At 37.9% G+C, this 17,024-nt stretch overlaps 1 protein-coding gene across 2 annotated transcripts in view; it reads right to left on the reverse strand.

Moving 5' to 3' along the window:
- Positions 1-16,793, reverse strand: part of SERTAD2 (SERTA domain containing 2) — a 121,729-nt gene extending 104,936 nt beyond the window's left edge. Inside the window, exons 1-2 of one of the 2 annotated variants that reach the window (XM_024552719.4) lie at positions 16,712-16,793; positions 15,925-16,054 (exon numbers count right to left, since the gene is read on the reverse strand). The gene's annotated coding sequence lies outside the window, so the exon portion shown is untranslated. Of the gene's footprint in view, positions 1-7,155; positions 8,604-15,924; positions 16,577-16,711 lie in introns of those variants that run through there. The other variant, XR_006654355.2, reaches the window with a different exon arrangement.
- Between the last annotated feature and the right edge of the window lie 231 nt (positions 16,794-17,024).

A 17,024-nucleotide genomic window follows, 5' to 3' on the forward strand; every position in this document is an offset into this window, starting at 1 on the left:
AACTTGATAGTTTTCAAAAGAGTAATTCTTGTTCCAGCAATTCCTTTAAGTGTGCAAATGGCTAATATAAGATGAAGCAGAAGAGTCAAAGAAAAAGCTTTCATTTTATTTTAAGAAATAAAAAATCCATTAAAAACCCTTTCTTACTCATATAATTATTCAAAAATAAGAGTCACAGAAGAGTCCAAAAGAAGTGACCCCTAAGTCACCAGAACATGCACCAGAGAACATGTGGAGTGCTGAGTGATTACACAGATGAACAAAAAGTGGCGGCAACAAGCACCTGTTCTCTGTCACCCACCCCCACATGTAGATTCTTTACCCATCTCTGTGTCCAGTCATCATGTGAGAGCAAAGCAAGTAAACAAATACTGGCCAAATGCTTTTATGTCTCTATTCAGAGAGCCTGAATTAGCCCAAATAGAAAATGTTTCCATTTTCTTTTTTTAATTAAATTCATTGGGGTGACACTGGTCCATCTTCACCATACTGTTCTTACAGTGATAAGTACTGCAAAAACAAAACCCCAAATCCACGACCCCGTCAACTCAGTGCACTTGTTACGCAGTAGTCGCTATGTTGGCAATAACACGCGAAATGAGCTGCAGAACTTGACAAGAGTGCTGAGAAAACAGGAGTGTCTCCGTACCACAAGATTTTGTCGCTAAATTGGGAAAATCAACCGCATCACTGGCAGAGTTCAAGAATTCATCCACAACAAAACTAAATTTATGGCTAACTACAGATAAATTTTCTGACCATCAAATTTTTCCACAATACAATTCTAATAATACTCTCAAACTACCCTTTGTTTCTGTCCAATTGCAATTTTTTAAATTACTTCTCAAAACTCAAGTTGACCAGAAAGTGTCCCCAAATGCTTCAACTCAGTCACAGAGCACAGTTAAAGATGCCCAAACTGAACGGCACAATGCTTAATATGGCAAAATTGGACTCATGGCCCTAAAACTTCTCCATGGTATTTGGGTCTTTCAGAAATAACAAAAATTATTCTCCAAGTATAATCAACTTTTCCAAATAATTTTTAAAAGCTACTATAAACAGCCCTAACTGGTATGCCTTGGTTGGTTGGAATGTCGTCTTAAACACCCAGAAGTGGGGGTTTGATTCCCCATCAGGGAACATCCCTAGGTTATGGGTTCAATCCCCCATCAGGGCGTGTAGGGGAGGGAACCATTCGATCCCCCACTCTCCACGTCTCTCTCTCTTCCTCCCTCTAAAATCATAAACACATTTTTAAAATTTTGTAAAAGCTACTGTAAATATATTTTCTTAGGTGGCTAAGAGTTGCTCATTGGTCACACTGCAATATTCAGTCAAAATAAGATCTCCTTATGAAAAATGAAAACAATAAATGACCTGGGACAAAAAGAGTTTACCCTTAGAATCCATTCCACACTTTAGATCCCACCCATGAGAAGCTCCAAAACAGAACACAGAAATGATAGAATCAAGAAGGAAGACAAAAACTCTGGCAATTACTGTATGATTACAGTATTAAGTCCTGGGCAAGGAGAGGCAGATAATGAACTGTTCTCCAACTTATTCATTTGGACTTTTGTTCCATTCTCTCAAGGAGACTAAAAAGTAGGGGCAAGAAGCACAGAAGAAACATTTCTCAGTAGAAAGGTAAAAAAGAAATTGGGTCAGTTCCAACTGCTTAGCCTTGGTTGGTTTCTTACCTGCCTGATTGAGTGTCTGAAGACAGAAATGCATTTCTGATTCAACTGCTAATCCCAGCAATCAGGAGGACCAACTGTGCAGCCATGAACAAATGTTTCCTATGCGTGCCTTTTCGCATCATGGCAAAGCCAGCCTTATTCTAGTTAGGAAATTAAATTTTAGTTTGAGCTTTTGGATCTTGATCTTTGTTTTCTTTTCATTTCTTTTTTTAACATTGGGTAGTGGAAATAAAAATAAATTCTGGTATTAGATGGGAAACAACAGCCATTTCACTTTTCATTTCAGCCTCGGAGCCACTGGTAGCAAACCTTAGCTAAACAGTAAAAGCATTTGTTACAAAGCAAAGGGAAGCTTGTCCACAAACTTTTCTACACGATTCTAAAATTAAAAATTTGCCCAAATCATATGTCACCATTTTTTGAAGTAACCAATAGCACTTCAAGAAAACACAACACAAATTTCAAACATTTTTTTTTAAACTCTAGCATTTTTAACTGAAATTATAGCCACAGTGTCCCCTTCTCTGGCTTCTTTAATAAAATTACTATTTATTTCAGAGTTCTGCTTTCATTGTGCTGCTTTATAATTTAATATTTGCAGAACCTCATTTGAGATGTATAAGACACATCAACACACACTTCAGTAGTTCCTTTAGAAAGTGTCCCTCTGGCCAAAATGATTCATGCCAGCAGAAGCATGAATTATGGATGGAACCATTCAAAATCTAAGTATTTTCAGTATTCAGTATTGAAATCAATAGACACCTTGTCAACACTAAATATAAAAATTAAAGACAAAGTAAAAAAACTGTAACTGAAAAGAGACAAGTCAAGGTTCAGCATCTTCCAATTCAACAGAGATACCAGACTTTGCACCCTTCTGCTCCCTTGCCACAGAGGCTGGCAGGAATTAAACATTTTACTTTAGGGGTCAGGAAGGATCAATTGTTCTCCTTCAAGAGTGACCCTGTTGTTTAGGTAGAATTGTTTTTCTTTTTTAATGTGAAGATCTTCCCATGTGATTGTGATAATTTTGCAGGTGTTTCGGGAGTGCTTTAGAAACCCCACAGGGGGGGAAAATGACAATCCTTCTCTACATATTTTGAAAATGGCATGCCTGAACAAAGACCCTGGAGTGTGCACATATATTGGAAAACACGCCTTTTGAAGATGACTATCTCATGGTGGGTGAGACAGGGTTCAAGACCAAACAATTCAAAAAAGACTTGCTGGTAAATTAGACACAATTCTTTTTAGAAAGTTAAGTTCTGGAGAAACCAAAGCAGCTAAACTACCATGATAAGCCCAGGTTTTCCCAAAGTATCAAAAACCTGGTATATCTTGGACAACTAAGATACTATATTTCAAATAGAACATTTTATTTTTCAAAGGTCATGGTGCAATTTTTTTTAATAAAAGGAGAAAATCTATTTTGACTCATGTTTTTACAGAGAGTTAGAGAGATTTTTGTTCATGTTTGATCTGGAGTTTGATAAGTATGTACATGCTATTCACAGTTTTTCATCAGTGGCTTTGGAATAATATAAGTGAAGTTGAAATACATAAGGAAAAAGTAAGCTGGCCCAAGACAGATTAATGGAGGGCATCTAACCAATTGCAAAGTATACAAAATCCTATGTCCTAGATACTGAGCTGACAGGACAGATGAAAGACCAGTTAAGGAGAGTCACTTACGTATATGCTTACTAGTATGGAGTGTGGCAGTGTCAAAGGAAGACAAAGTTTTCTATAAGATGGAAAGGAGAAAAAATAGAAATTAACGTTTATTAAATATCGGCTTTGTGTTTATTGCTTTACCTATTGTGTATTAGTTAATAACCACAGAGGTTGATACCACTGTTCCCATTTTACAGCAAAGAAAACCGAGGCTTAGAGAGGAATAATGAACACTGTTAGCACCAATGTCCACTCCTACTTCTTCCCCCTAAGAGTACCCCATTCCCAGGTTATTGTTCAGATAGGGGCAGAGCTGCCAAATCAGACAGAAAGGCTGACAGTCCACGCCTGTGAAGAGGTATCTGACTTCCTCTGAATACTATAGTATAGGAACGTGACCTAGCTTGAGGAAGGAGCCAAAAAAGAAATTGGATGCCAGCAAGGAGTCTGGCACAGCAGAGAGACACTAAGACCCTGAGCTTCAGATGTGACCAACTCTGAGCCTGCTCTACCTCTGAACTTGTAAAATAATAAATTTCCCGATGATTCCAGCAAACTCGAGGGTGGTTTCTGAAAATACCCTAACTGATAAAGAATAACTTCTCCAAGGTCACCTACAGTAAGTGGCAGAGCAAGTATATGAACTAACATCATTCCTGCTCAAAACTGAGCTTTTTCCACTAAACCACACTGTGGCATGAACTTTGATGAATGTTTTTCTCATGATACCATCATGCAATGTTAAAGCTAGAAAGGATCTTACCTCACCATAAAAACAAAATGCATTTGTACCTCATGAAAATGTAGCGGCCTCATCTACATATCTTTAGCAAAAGTTCTTAGAATTTTATATTCTGCAGAACTTCTCACTTCATATGCATTTAATTTCTAGTAGAATATGAATTCACATGCCTTTAATAAATGGAATTGAGCTCTTGAAAAGCAGTCCAAGTTATTATTAATTTTCTTAGGTGGGATAATGGTATTGTGGTTATATAGGAGAATACCCTTACTCTCAGGAGATGCATAGTGAAGTATTTAATGGTAAGAGTTATGATATATGAAACGTACTTTCCCATGATACAAAAGTATGTATGAGAGAAAGAAAGGGACAGTCATAAAGCAAATACAGCAAAAGGTTAACAATTACTGAATCTAAGTACAAAGGAATACAGGTGTACATTGAATTATGCTTTCAAGTTTGCTACATGTTTGCAAAATTTTACAAGAGAAAGTATGGGTATGGGGGGATATGGTGTGGGACACAGCACTGCAGAGCACCATGTGGCTCTGCGGGAGAATGACGTGGGGACTTTGAAAAATCTTGAAGCCAGGGCCTCACCCGGACCTATGGCCTGGGCATGGGTAATTCCAATTTATCCCATTGGCATGGTAGAAGAGCTTGAATTTTAAAGTTACACCTCATTAAAGTCCCAGCTCCATAAAGACAAACCCAAAAATTTCTGTAGACTATTTTTTTTTCACAAAAAATTGCCAGGGCTTTAAACTTAACATAATTTTAAACTTAAACTTAACAACAAATACAGAAACTTCCCTGAAACATACATTGGGTGACATAAGAAATATTCAATTAATATTAACCATCAGTTTAACAAATCTGTGTTAACTTTCCTGTGCTGTGCTCAAGACCATGAGGGCAAAAAGAATGGACAGACTTAGATTTTCCCTACCAAATCTATTCATAGAGTCTAGGATCCAACATGCCAAAATTCGAATGATAAAAATGTCAAAAAAAAAAAAAAGGAACAATATTTAAGGAGAAGCATTAAGCCATTAACCTCTTTAAAAAAAAAAAAGTCTTACTAAATCATTGCTCTTTACTCCATGCCAAAGATGAGTCATAATCTGTTAAACTATAAGGAAAGGAGGATTCCTTAAAAAATACGCAACTCCAATTCTCCAAATTCAAATTCGTGCAAATTACCTAAAGATACTCCAGTGAGCCTTACATATGGAAAAAAGCTCTCTAAGGTCCTATATCTAAATTTCAGCTCACACACAGGCCTCCTCAGTTCTATTTGTATTTCTTAATATATGTGTGTCTGGGGTATAGGATAGAGGTGAATAAATGGTAGAGGAAATAAAATAGAGAAATAAAAAATAAATGAAAAAAATTTTAAATATAATTCTTATGATGGAGGTTTCACTTACAACCTATGTGGCTTTAAAAAAGTTTTATTGATATGTAATAAATGTGTTTATTTAAAATGTATAATTTGTAAGTTTTAATATACATATATACCCTTAGAACCATTACAGCAATCAAGATAATAAACATAACTATCCTAGGTGGCCTCTGAATCAAATAGATGTGTCATAACATAGGTATAGCTTTCAAGAAAAAAAAAAAAACTTGTGATGGAAATTGTAATTTTTCTTGAAAAAAGCAAAAAAAGCCTCCACAGAAATGTCCAAATGCTTTCATCAGGCTTTGATTTTTTCCTCCCCTAACTGAAATTTAAGAGATAAGCATATACTGTGCTATTTTATCTTAGATTTAGGTCCAAATAAACAAACAAAGGCCCTCTAAAAACAGGGATTCTTAACATTTTCTTTTCTTTTTAAAGACTGTATTTATTTATTTTTAGAGAGAGGGGAAGGGAGGGAGAAAGAGATGGAGAGAAACATCAATGTGTAGTTGCCTCTCATGTAGCCTCCACTGGGGACCTGGCCTGCAATCCAGGCATGTTCCCTGACTGGGAATCGAACTGGTGACCCTTTGTTTTGCAGCCTGTGCTCAATCCACTGAGCTACACCAGGCAGAACAGATTCTTAATGTTTTCAAACATCCAGGAAAATAAAAACAAAAGCCATAGTCACACAGCATTATGTTTGAAAACTTAAACACACACATCAGGAGTTTGACTATTCCAAAGCATAACAATTTAGAAAGATTATACTTACATATCATCGCAATGTACACAGACTTCCTAAATTTGGAATATTAGGCCTACAGCACTTCCATTTCACAGGCAGGGCTACCTCAGGCAAAACTGAAGGGGGAAAAAAGTGTGCTCCAGTAACTCAAAGCCTCTACCTCCACTTCCTTCCTCCCCCTTTCAGTGTTTCTTCCATTTCTCAGTGAACTCCTTTGTCTATGGGACCCTCACTGACACACCAGGCTTCCCAAAGCTATGGAGCAATTTTTGTCCTCGAGAACCTAATCCATACCCATGCTATGTCCACACACTGTACTCTCAGGTGCAGAGTTTCTGTTTCCCATGAGGTCCTAGCTAGGGAAGGTAATAAACTGCTAGGACATGTGCTCCATTCCCTTCCCCTTCCCTTCCTTGCTGAACAATTGCAGTAGCTAAAAAGGGGACCTGTTCTATCCTGAGGAGCCTAAGGCATAAGGAATACCTGTTAACCATCTTTGCCCCAACTTAAAAGAAAGGACAGATTCATGCGAAGGCCACCCAGGATCTCCAGAGGGCAAGCCCATTTGATCCAGGCCTCAGTTTACTACAGTGGCCTACACCAGACTTCCCATCAAACTAAATCCTATAACCCTTAATACAAGAGATTTCATTTTCGCATGGAGCTCTCTTGTCTCAACTGGACTGTGAACACCACTATGGACAGGCACCATGTCTTACTAGTCTGTGATACCCTCAAGCACTTGTCACATCTATTAAATGTTTATAAATAAAAATTAAATTGATGAAAATTTTTATATTATATTAAATCGCATTAATGCTATTTTACTAAAAAATACTTAGATTTATTTACTTTAATATTTGAGGTAGAAATATACACAAGAGTTTTATTTGTTTGTTTAGGAAATTACATAGTTTTACAATCAAGGAACAAAAGATTAGTTCTTTCTGTGCACTAGACAAAGCAAATTTAAGATTTTATTGTTAATTGTGCAATATAACTGAGATGATACATTTCCATTGTGCAATTTTCAGTGTTACACTTTTTTTTTCAGGCTCTGTTACAAAGAAAACAAAGCAAATGGAGAAAAAACTTAAAATATATAAAGAAAACCGAAGAAAAATTTCAGACCATGTCCACTGTCTGGTTTCTAGGGTTCACAAATGAGGATGATTTCAGATTTCTGGTGGAAACACCCAGTTACATTATGTTTTTAATATTTCAGCTCAAACTCAAATGAAAATTGTCCACGCAAACGAGTATTGTTTCAAGATTTAGGATTCCTTTTATACCAAGTCAAAGGGCATAAAATCCATATAAAGAAATCTTACTCTTTTCCAGACCATTATTACACAATATTTAGTATGACTAATCCAAACAGTAGATAATAAGCTCTGTAACAGTAAACTGTTTGAATGTAATTTCTACAAGGAAAGGAATATTTGTCTTTTCTTCGTTGCTGTAATGTATGTGCCTAGTAAGAGAAGCTGACACATTGTAAGTGCTCAATAAATATCCATTGAATGAACTGGAAGGAAGGAAGGAAGGAAGGAAGGGAGGAAGGAAGGAAGGAAGGAAGGAAGGAAGGAAGGAAGGAGAGAGAGAGGAAGGGAAAGAGAGAAAGAAAGAATTGGGAATGATACATAGGTACGCAAAAAAAAAGAAAGAAAAAAAATACCAAACTTCTTCCATGAGGCACAGATTTTATAAAGTATAATTTCTAGAAAATCTCTAACTCCACAATGCAGTTTATCTAAACTTATAGTTTAATTGTTTAAATAAAAAATAACAATGGACTGTTTGTTTTCTAAATCAAAAGGATTCATTTTGTTTAATCAAATTGAAAGGTTTTCTATTACCGATGTCTGAATGTCAGATATTTTGAGAAATTATAAAACACTGTCACCAAATCAATGGATTTTGGTATTTAGGAAAACTTTTTACTCAAAGGATTTTTATGTAAACCTTTTTTTGTTTAATAAAACATATGCATTTTTCTACCCTTTGATTTCCTGGGTGAAAAGAACCCTTAAAATAAAACAAAAGTTAACTCAAAGGGCCACGTTTCATTTCAGCTGAAGCCCTGGAAGACAATGAAGCTGATCGTTGCTTCACCGGGAACCATTAATCATTTAACAATGGTGAACTCTGGAAAACCTCGCAGTGGACTTGGTCTGATGTTCAGTCTGGTTTGAAGGAGCTCAAAACAAAATAAAGGAGCTGCTCTTTCCGTCTAATGTGATGTTCTCAGGCCAGCAACCTCCCACGTACTCAGGTGGAGATGGTCATTGCTGAAACAGCCGGCCTCCAGAGCTCACCAGGGCACTGCACGTGGAGCAAAACAAAGCTTGGATGATTGAGATGTTTCAAGGTAATATGGACAGAAAAAATTCTGTGGGTATCCCACATAAAAGAGTTTAATAGGAAAGCAGTAAATAATAAACATGTTACAGTTTTCCCTTTCCCCACCTCGCTTAAGCTAAAACTTGTTTTTAGGTTTACAAAATGGCTCCTTAAGTTCTGGGTAGATTAGATGATCAGAGAGCTCATCTTTTGAGATAAAGCAAAACAAACTTTCCATGTAGAAGGACTCTGCTTCAGTCTCCTAAAAGCAGACTGAAATGAATGAAAACTGCTAACTTCATACCCTACACAGAGGCAAAGGCAAAAGACAGCTAAAGAAAAAGCCTGCCGTGATCAGGAAAAAGAATACCACTGTGAAAAGAAGATAGAACAAATTAAGATGCTGTGTAAAAAGAAAAGACAAACTTAGTGGAAATATTAAGAAAACTGAGAAACAATGGTAGAACAAAGGAAAGAGGATTGTGGGAAAAAATTAAATTAAAAGTGAACTGGGTCATTTTACTTACTATGATTAAAGTAAACATTCAATATACTAAAGAGTTATATATACCACCACACAAAAGATTATAAACATCAATGTGGACTTTAAATTCAAAGTGGAGAAAAAATCTAACATTCTAAGTTGTCATCAGTTGGAGGCTGAACAATAAGGACAAAAGGACACTCTGGTTTTAAAAGTTGCTTTCTGCTTAGCAACTGCATGTTGGAGGGTATTGGTTCACTATACTCAATATTAGTTTAAATAAATAATATTTCCTTGTACATCCATTTGTTTTGACAGGTCTTATTCTGAGTACACTAGAATTTCACTTCCACTTAAAAAAGTACTATCATGAGGCTGTGGCAACTCTTCTACTAACAACAAGCAAGAGGTAAAGCTGAATTAAAACAAACTTACATAATGTTCTAACTCTGGGCTTTTGGCTTCTGAAGACCTGCAACTCACTTTTAGGGACAGGAAAAGAAAGACTAATTTCTTAATATATAGCCTTTGCACGTGTGTCTTCACTCACCTTCTCAATAAAAGATTAGCTGGAATAAATTAAATCCTCCAAACCACTATATTCTGAAATGTGCACATTTCACTGTATTCAAGGTATAAAATAAATAAGGGGGGTCCAAAAGCTAAATAATCATTTTGAAAGTTAAAAGTAAGTAACTAATTTTTTTCTTTGAATATACTTCTAATGGCATCTGATATATCTGAACATGTTTTCTGCCATGTGCAAGCAAGTTCTACAAGCTCTAACTTGGTAAGATGCAGTATGTCTTAGATACCCAAAGTTTGTTCTTACAACATCAACCTCTGCTATAGCCCAGGATGGACCAAAACTCAGTGTTACTATTGGAAATCCTGTTCAACTAAACCACAGTTCCTTGCCTCTAAAAGGTAACTTATATATTCTTGTGAACACGTCAGTAAGAATTCTCTTCAAATATAAAGTTAAAAGGAGAAGCACCCTTCGGACAAAAGATCTAAAATGTCATAATCCTCACCAGAGGATATGAGTTATTTTTATTAAATAGATTTTAGAGAGAGAGGAAGAGGGGGAGAGAGAGGGAGAGAGACACATCGATGTGAAAGAAAAACAATGATCTATCAGTTGCCTCCCATATGTGCTCGGATGGGGGTTGAACCCAAAACCTAGGTATGTGCCCTGACCGGGAATCAAACCCACCACCTTTTGGTGTACAGAATGATGCTCCAACCATCTGAACCACCCGGCCAGGGCTAAAAGGTCACAATTTTTAAATAAGAATAAACAAATATCCATTTCTAAATGCTGATGTTTACTTTGTATTTGCTTGCATTTTGTCCTTCTCCAATGCTTTCAAAAAGCACTTACAACTTTCCCCTACAACATCTCCCGTGAATGAGGGTAGGGTTAACAGCCCTAATAGAGGTTAAGTGTAAAGCTCAAGGTCATGTGCCAATAAGTGTTGCTCAGTTTAGAACTCCATGGACCTTAATTCTCAGTTTATGTCAATAGATAATGCATACATAATTTTCCTCTATTTTTGATCACTGACAGTATAGCAGGTCCTCAATCGATGTAGTTTAGCTCATCATTGTTTCATTATAATGTAGGAAATTAACTCTTGTTTATACCAATTAGGCTATGGTAAAACTGGTTTTGTTTTACATTGTTTCACTTAAAGTCACAGATGCAACAGATGATGTTAAGTCAAGTCTTAGTATATAGTTATTCATTTTCCTAATGTTAGAAGACAGGACAGAAATTACAAGCCCTAAAGGCTTTATCTACCTCCTTCTCATCTTTCCAAATAATTCTGCATCAAAAACATTGCTTTTTAGAAAGTTGGAGACATTAAGGGAAATAAAAGAAAAAAAAGCAAATGGGACTACATCAAATTAAAAAGTTTCTGCATGGCTAAAGAAACCATCATCGAACTGAAAAGGGAACTGACTGTATGGGAGAACATATTTGCCAGTGATACACTGGACAAGGGTTTACCCTCCAAAATATATAAAGAACTCATACAACTTACCACCAGGAAGACAAACAACCCAATTAAAAAATGGGCAAGGTACATGAATAGACACTTCTCCAAGGAGGACACACAGATGGCCCATAAACTTACCAAAAAATGTTCAACATCACTAGCCATCAGAGAAATGTAAATTTAAACCACAAAGAGGTATTTCCTCACATCTGTCAGAATGACAATTATTAATAAATCAACAAATGACAAATGCTGGTGAGGATGTAGAGAAAAGGGAACCCTAGTGCACTGTTGGTAGGAATGCAGACTGGTGCAGCCACTGTGGAAAACAGTATGGGATCTTCTCAAAAAACCAAAAAGAATTGCCTTATGACCCAAAGAGCCCACTCCAGGAATGTTCCCTAAGAATCCTGAAACACCAATTCAAAAGAACTTATGCACCCCTATGTTCATAACAGCACTATTTACAATAGCCAACTGTTGGAAACAGCCCAAGTGCCCATCAGTAGATGAGTGGATTAAAAAGCTGTGGTACATTTACACAGTGGAATACTATACAGCAGAAAGAAAGGAATTCCTACCTTTTGCAACAGCATGGATGGAACTGGAGACTATTGTGCTAAGTGAAATAAGCCAGTCGGCAAAAGACAAATACCATATAACCTCACTTATAACTGGAATCTAATGATGAAAATAAACTAATGAGAAAAATAGAAAGACCTGAAGGAATGGAACAGATTGAGAGCTGTAGGAAGGGAGGAGGGAGAACGGAATGGTGGAAGGGAGGGAAAGGGATTAGTCAATGAACATGTATGAATGACTCATGGACATGGACAGTGAAGATCGGATTGATAGTGGACGAGGGGAATGGGCGGGGTGGAGGGGGGAAAAGGGAAAAGAAGTCGGAACAATTGTACTAGAATAAACAATAAAAAATAAAGTAAGAAAACAAAGTTGGATACATTATACATGTCTGTAAAATACTAATACTCAAATGCCTGCACAAAACGTTAACGGAAGAGATAAAAGATGTGAGCTACAGAGACAATGTCGTGCTAAAATCTGTGAAGCAGAAAACAAGTGACCTTCCATCTTGAAGACCAGACACTTAAGTGTAGTTTCCAAGTGCCTACAAATTAATTTTTTTAGGTTTCATTTTAAATTAGCTACTTTAAAAGTTTATGAACAAAAAGGGCAAGTTTTCTAAATTACTTGTTTTTAGCCAATGAAAATGAATAATATACAGCTAAATTGAGTAACTAATGATTAGGTTAAACAAAGGATCATGGATACAAAATTACCCACATTGTAGTACCTTGTATATGTATTTGAAAAGTTTTAACAATGTTATGGAACACTGTAACAGTTCTGAGTCTATTAGTATTCAGATTTTATTACTAAAGATCTCTCTTTCATAAAAGATATTCTTGCATTTTATAATTTCAGGGGATATGATCATTAAACTGGATTTTATTGACAAGTAAAATAGAGTAATTCTGTAAATGAAGCAGGGAGTGGGCCCCATCAATTTTGTTTATTTAAAAAATATATATTCCCTTAATTGTGTAATGCCTATTAAGTGTGTGGTGAAGTTTAAAGTGTTTTATTTACTAATTATGTACTCGTCCTTTATGATTCCTATTACATTATTTACTACAGCTATTTCAAAAGCTAATTATTCATTAAGATTACTCAAGAGAAAGAGTTTCATTCTTGAACGAAAACAGACATAGAGCTTTGGTCCTTAAGGAAATGATGTCATTTTATTTTCAGTGTTAATTTGATAAATTCTCTTTATTATTATTAATTCTGAAGCTGATAATAATATCACAATATCATTTGGGACATTCAAAAATCTAATTTGGATAATTCATATTAATTATAATAACATCTACCTCAGGGACAAGTCTGGGAGTCAGAAAATCTTCAATAAAAAATGGACATGTCAGGTATCAAATGTACTTTTCAGACTATTTTAAGTTTAATCTTCAAAATGAGAAATATCTTCTTAATAAAATGTTAATTATAATTCCCCTCATTTGTCCTCTATTTACAAAAGTAATAAGTAAAAATTCAACTCAACAATACAAATAATAGCATTCACTAAATTTCTTTATGTACCAGGCACTCTGCTAGACACTGGAGATTAAATTATGAATGAAACACTATTCTTACCCTCAAAGAGCTTTCTGTTTAGTAGAGGAGAAAATCACAGATGATAGCAAATGCATGATAGGTGTGATTATAATAACAGAAGTAGGTATATCCTCTTATGCAAGTTTAAATGAAAGAGTGATCTGCTCAACTAATCAAATAACTAAAATTCATAAAGACTCACATAGACACTAGTTTAAAAGTATAACTCCCATACAACATCATGCATGTTGATAAGAATTCTGCTTATTTTGAGAGCAATAATTCTTTTTTCCTTTTTATTGAATTTATTAGGGTGACACTGGTTAACAAAATTATACAGATTTCAGGTGAACAGTTCCACAACACATCTGTACACTGTATTGTGTGTTCACCGACCCCAGTCTCCTTCCATCACCATTTATCCCCCCTATGCTTTCCTCCATCTCCCCCACACCCCCTCCTTCCGGCAGTCCCCACACTATTGTCCATGTCCATGAGTTTTTCTTTTTTGCATTTTTTACCCCTCAATCCCTCCACCCCCCAGCCCCTCCAACACCCCACCCCCAACAGCTGTTGGCCTGCTCTCAGTCTATAGGTCTGTCTCTATTTTGCTTGACATTTCATTTTGTTCATTAGATTCCACATATGAGTGAAATCATATGGTTATTTGTCTTCCTCTGACTGGCTTATTTCACTTAGCATAATGCTCTCCAGGTATATCCATGCTTGACAGCAATTAATTCTTTATCTTCACAAAAAAAAAAAAAAACCCAAAACTTACTCATGTTTCAAGACATACAAGGAGCATAACAGAGAACTAAACTTGAAAAGTACCAAATGCTAATCAAGATCTTTGTAAAGATGTACCAACATTAGTCAAGATCTTTGCATATATTAACTCACCCCAACCTCACAATAACCCTATGAAGTAATTGTTTCTATTATCCCCATTCTACAGATGGGGAGTCTGAGGTTAACTTGACCATGGTCGCATAGACAGCAAAACGAAATGCTGTGATTTGAACCTACAGAAGCTAGTTCTAGAGTCCCCGCTCTTAACCACTATGTTAGACATCCTCTCTAAGCGTGGTGATAATGATGGAACAGCTAATAACAAACAAGTGCTCTGTGACACGCATTCTTTTTATCCTTTCAGCAGCCCTCTGAGGAAAAGTCATCCTTCACATGCACAGGAGAAAACTAGTACAGGCCAGGTTTGAAACCTGCCCAAGGTGCAACAGCCATCTAAGGACGGCACAAAATGCAAACTCAGGCAGTCTGGCTCCTGTGCTGTGGGGCTTCTTAGTGATCCAGTCTTGACCTCATGAAAAAGGCCACATGATAAAATTTATTAAACAATTCAAAAAAGCTTTGTATAAGTCTTCCCGAAATACTTTGCAAGGTTTGGGGGCTTATGACAAGCATTTCCTTACAATAGCATTGCATTTGAGTCAACTTTACTACTTTGGGCTGATCATAAACACATTTGTGCTCTTTAAAAAGAAATCTTTCTGTAGAAAAATGGCAGATTTCAGTACAGGAACAGTCTATGCTTTAAAATTAAATTTAGTAACAACTTATTCTGATTAATCTGAAAGAGAAGGAGAAATGAACTACTAAGAGGCCTTTCCTGTACTTTAATATTTCAAAACCTGTTTGTTTTAGCCTAATTTGAATCTTGTGGACATCTAGACCAGAACTTGATTCAAAAAGAGTAGTACCATTTTAAATAGGCTGAATTCTCAAAAGTGACCTCAGAAGCCAATTCAGAGCAACTACTTCTCATAATTTTTACTTTTATCTCCAATTAAATACTAAAGATGCATAAGGAAAGATTCTCATAAAGCATATATGGGCAAGCGTGTGTACTTCTGAGCTACCAACAATCAAGAAACCAAACTAAAATTTTACAAATTCCGTGGCATGACACTGTTTAAGAGCAATCAAGAATACAAAAGAGGGATATCAAAACAAAAAAAATACCTATTTTTATCCTTAACCCACCCCACTGGGCCCAGTGACTGAGAAATAAAAAATTCTGTGTTGTAATTTCTTGCTAGGAAAAAAATGAACTAAAGCTGAAGTGTGAAGCTGGATTTTCATTTACCTTGCTTTCCTCCAACAGGTTCAAAGACTTCATAACCTTTACTTTAATACTGAATTCATATTCTTTTCAAAAAGGAATCTATAAAACTATTTTAAAATAAAAACAGCAAGCCACACCACCAGGCAATCTGTGTTCTCTTGCTCTGTTACCACACACTCAAATTAGAAATACCTTTTGTCTTGCCTTTATTAAATAAAAGTTTAACTTTGATTTGGAGGAAAATGTACCCATTAGCCATTTTACACTTTTTGCAGGTCACAGAGTCTATCAGATCCCATTGCTGACTATTACAGTTCACCAAGCATCCCAAAGACAGAAAGCATGCCATTATCGCTCATTTTATAAGCGTTATAATGCTCCGATGGTGGAACTCTGGCAATCCTAGAAATACAGCAGGGCTGGTGAATAAGGAGTCGAGGGGCGGAGGAAGAGAGCGCTACGGAGGGAGGCAGTCGCCACCTAAAATCCACGCGGGACCAGGAGCCTTCTTCCCACGATGTGATCCCTGCCCTCCCCAAAGTGGACGACTACAACATCTCTCCATACCCCTGCAAGATCCCGCACAGTACTCACCCTTCCGCCAAGAAGTCGCCAGCGGGTCCGGCTCCCAGACGGGTCGGGGTGGCAGCAAGGGAGGGGACGTCTGCGCTGTGGGCGGGGGGTGTCGGTGCGTCACTCCAGTGTCGGACGGTGAGTTCGAGGGCTGGGAGCCGAGAGCAGCAGGGAAATCAAGTCACGGCCGAAAGCGGAGGAGAAACAGGGTGGGGGTGGAGAGCCCCCTCCCTAAAATAAACTCCCCAGCCCCTGCGACCTTCTGGCCCAGGGAGAGGAAATAAAATCGGGGGGAATAATAGACTGGTAAATAAACCTCTAAAACGATGAGAAGCGAGGAACAGACTTTAATTTAAACCGGGGAAACTGAGCGAGGACTGGAGGGGAGATAGAGAGAAGTGCCTCTGGGTCTATCCCATGCCTTTGCAGTCCCCAACCAGAGGAGGAGGCTGGCTGAGGGGAAGTTGCAGCGGCTCTTGAGAAGGAGGAGGAGGCGGAGGAGGTTACACCGTAACAAGTACAGACAGACAGCCATGGATCAGAGGGGCGCTGCGAGCAGGGGCGGCCGTGGCGGGGCGAGCGGTGGTGGCGGCAGCACCGCCAGCTCAGCTCCCTCACGACATTTAATTGGATTGATGGGTTGTGCAGTGACTCACAGACTTTACAGAGTCGTACAGCAGTCCCCGCCCAGCTGGACAGGGGAGATGCGGCGGGGACGGGCGGGGAAAGGGGGTCCGTGGAAGAGCCGGGAGGGGAGGAGGTGACTGAGAGGGCGAGGCGTTGGGGGCGGGGAACGAAGAGGACTCACCCAATGGGGAAGCCCCCCGCTTCGACGGGCGTGAGTGTCGGCCAATAATAGTGCTGCTCAATAGGCGGCTGGCTTCGCCCCTATCCCAATGAGTCTACTAAGGACACTGCTGCGAATGAGGCGGGGGAAGTGGAGTGGGGGGTGGGGAGAGGTGGGTGGACGTTGAAGTAGGGGTGGAGGGAAAGATGAGGCACCGGAGACCCGCGGAGTCACTCTCCTCGCCTCGCTTCAGAAGTGCACCTTCCACCAATCCTAGGGCGGCATGGGGGTGATGGATGCAAGTGTGTGACCAATTAGGAGAAGAAGGTCCTCT

The sequence above is a fragment of the Desmodus rotundus genome, chromosome 5, assembly GCF_022682495.2.
Source record: "Desmodus rotundus isolate HL8 chromosome 5, HLdesRot8A.1, whole genome shotgun sequence".
Classification (NCBI taxonomy): Eukaryota; Metazoa; Chordata; class Mammalia; order Chiroptera; family Phyllostomidae; genus Desmodus; species Desmodus rotundus.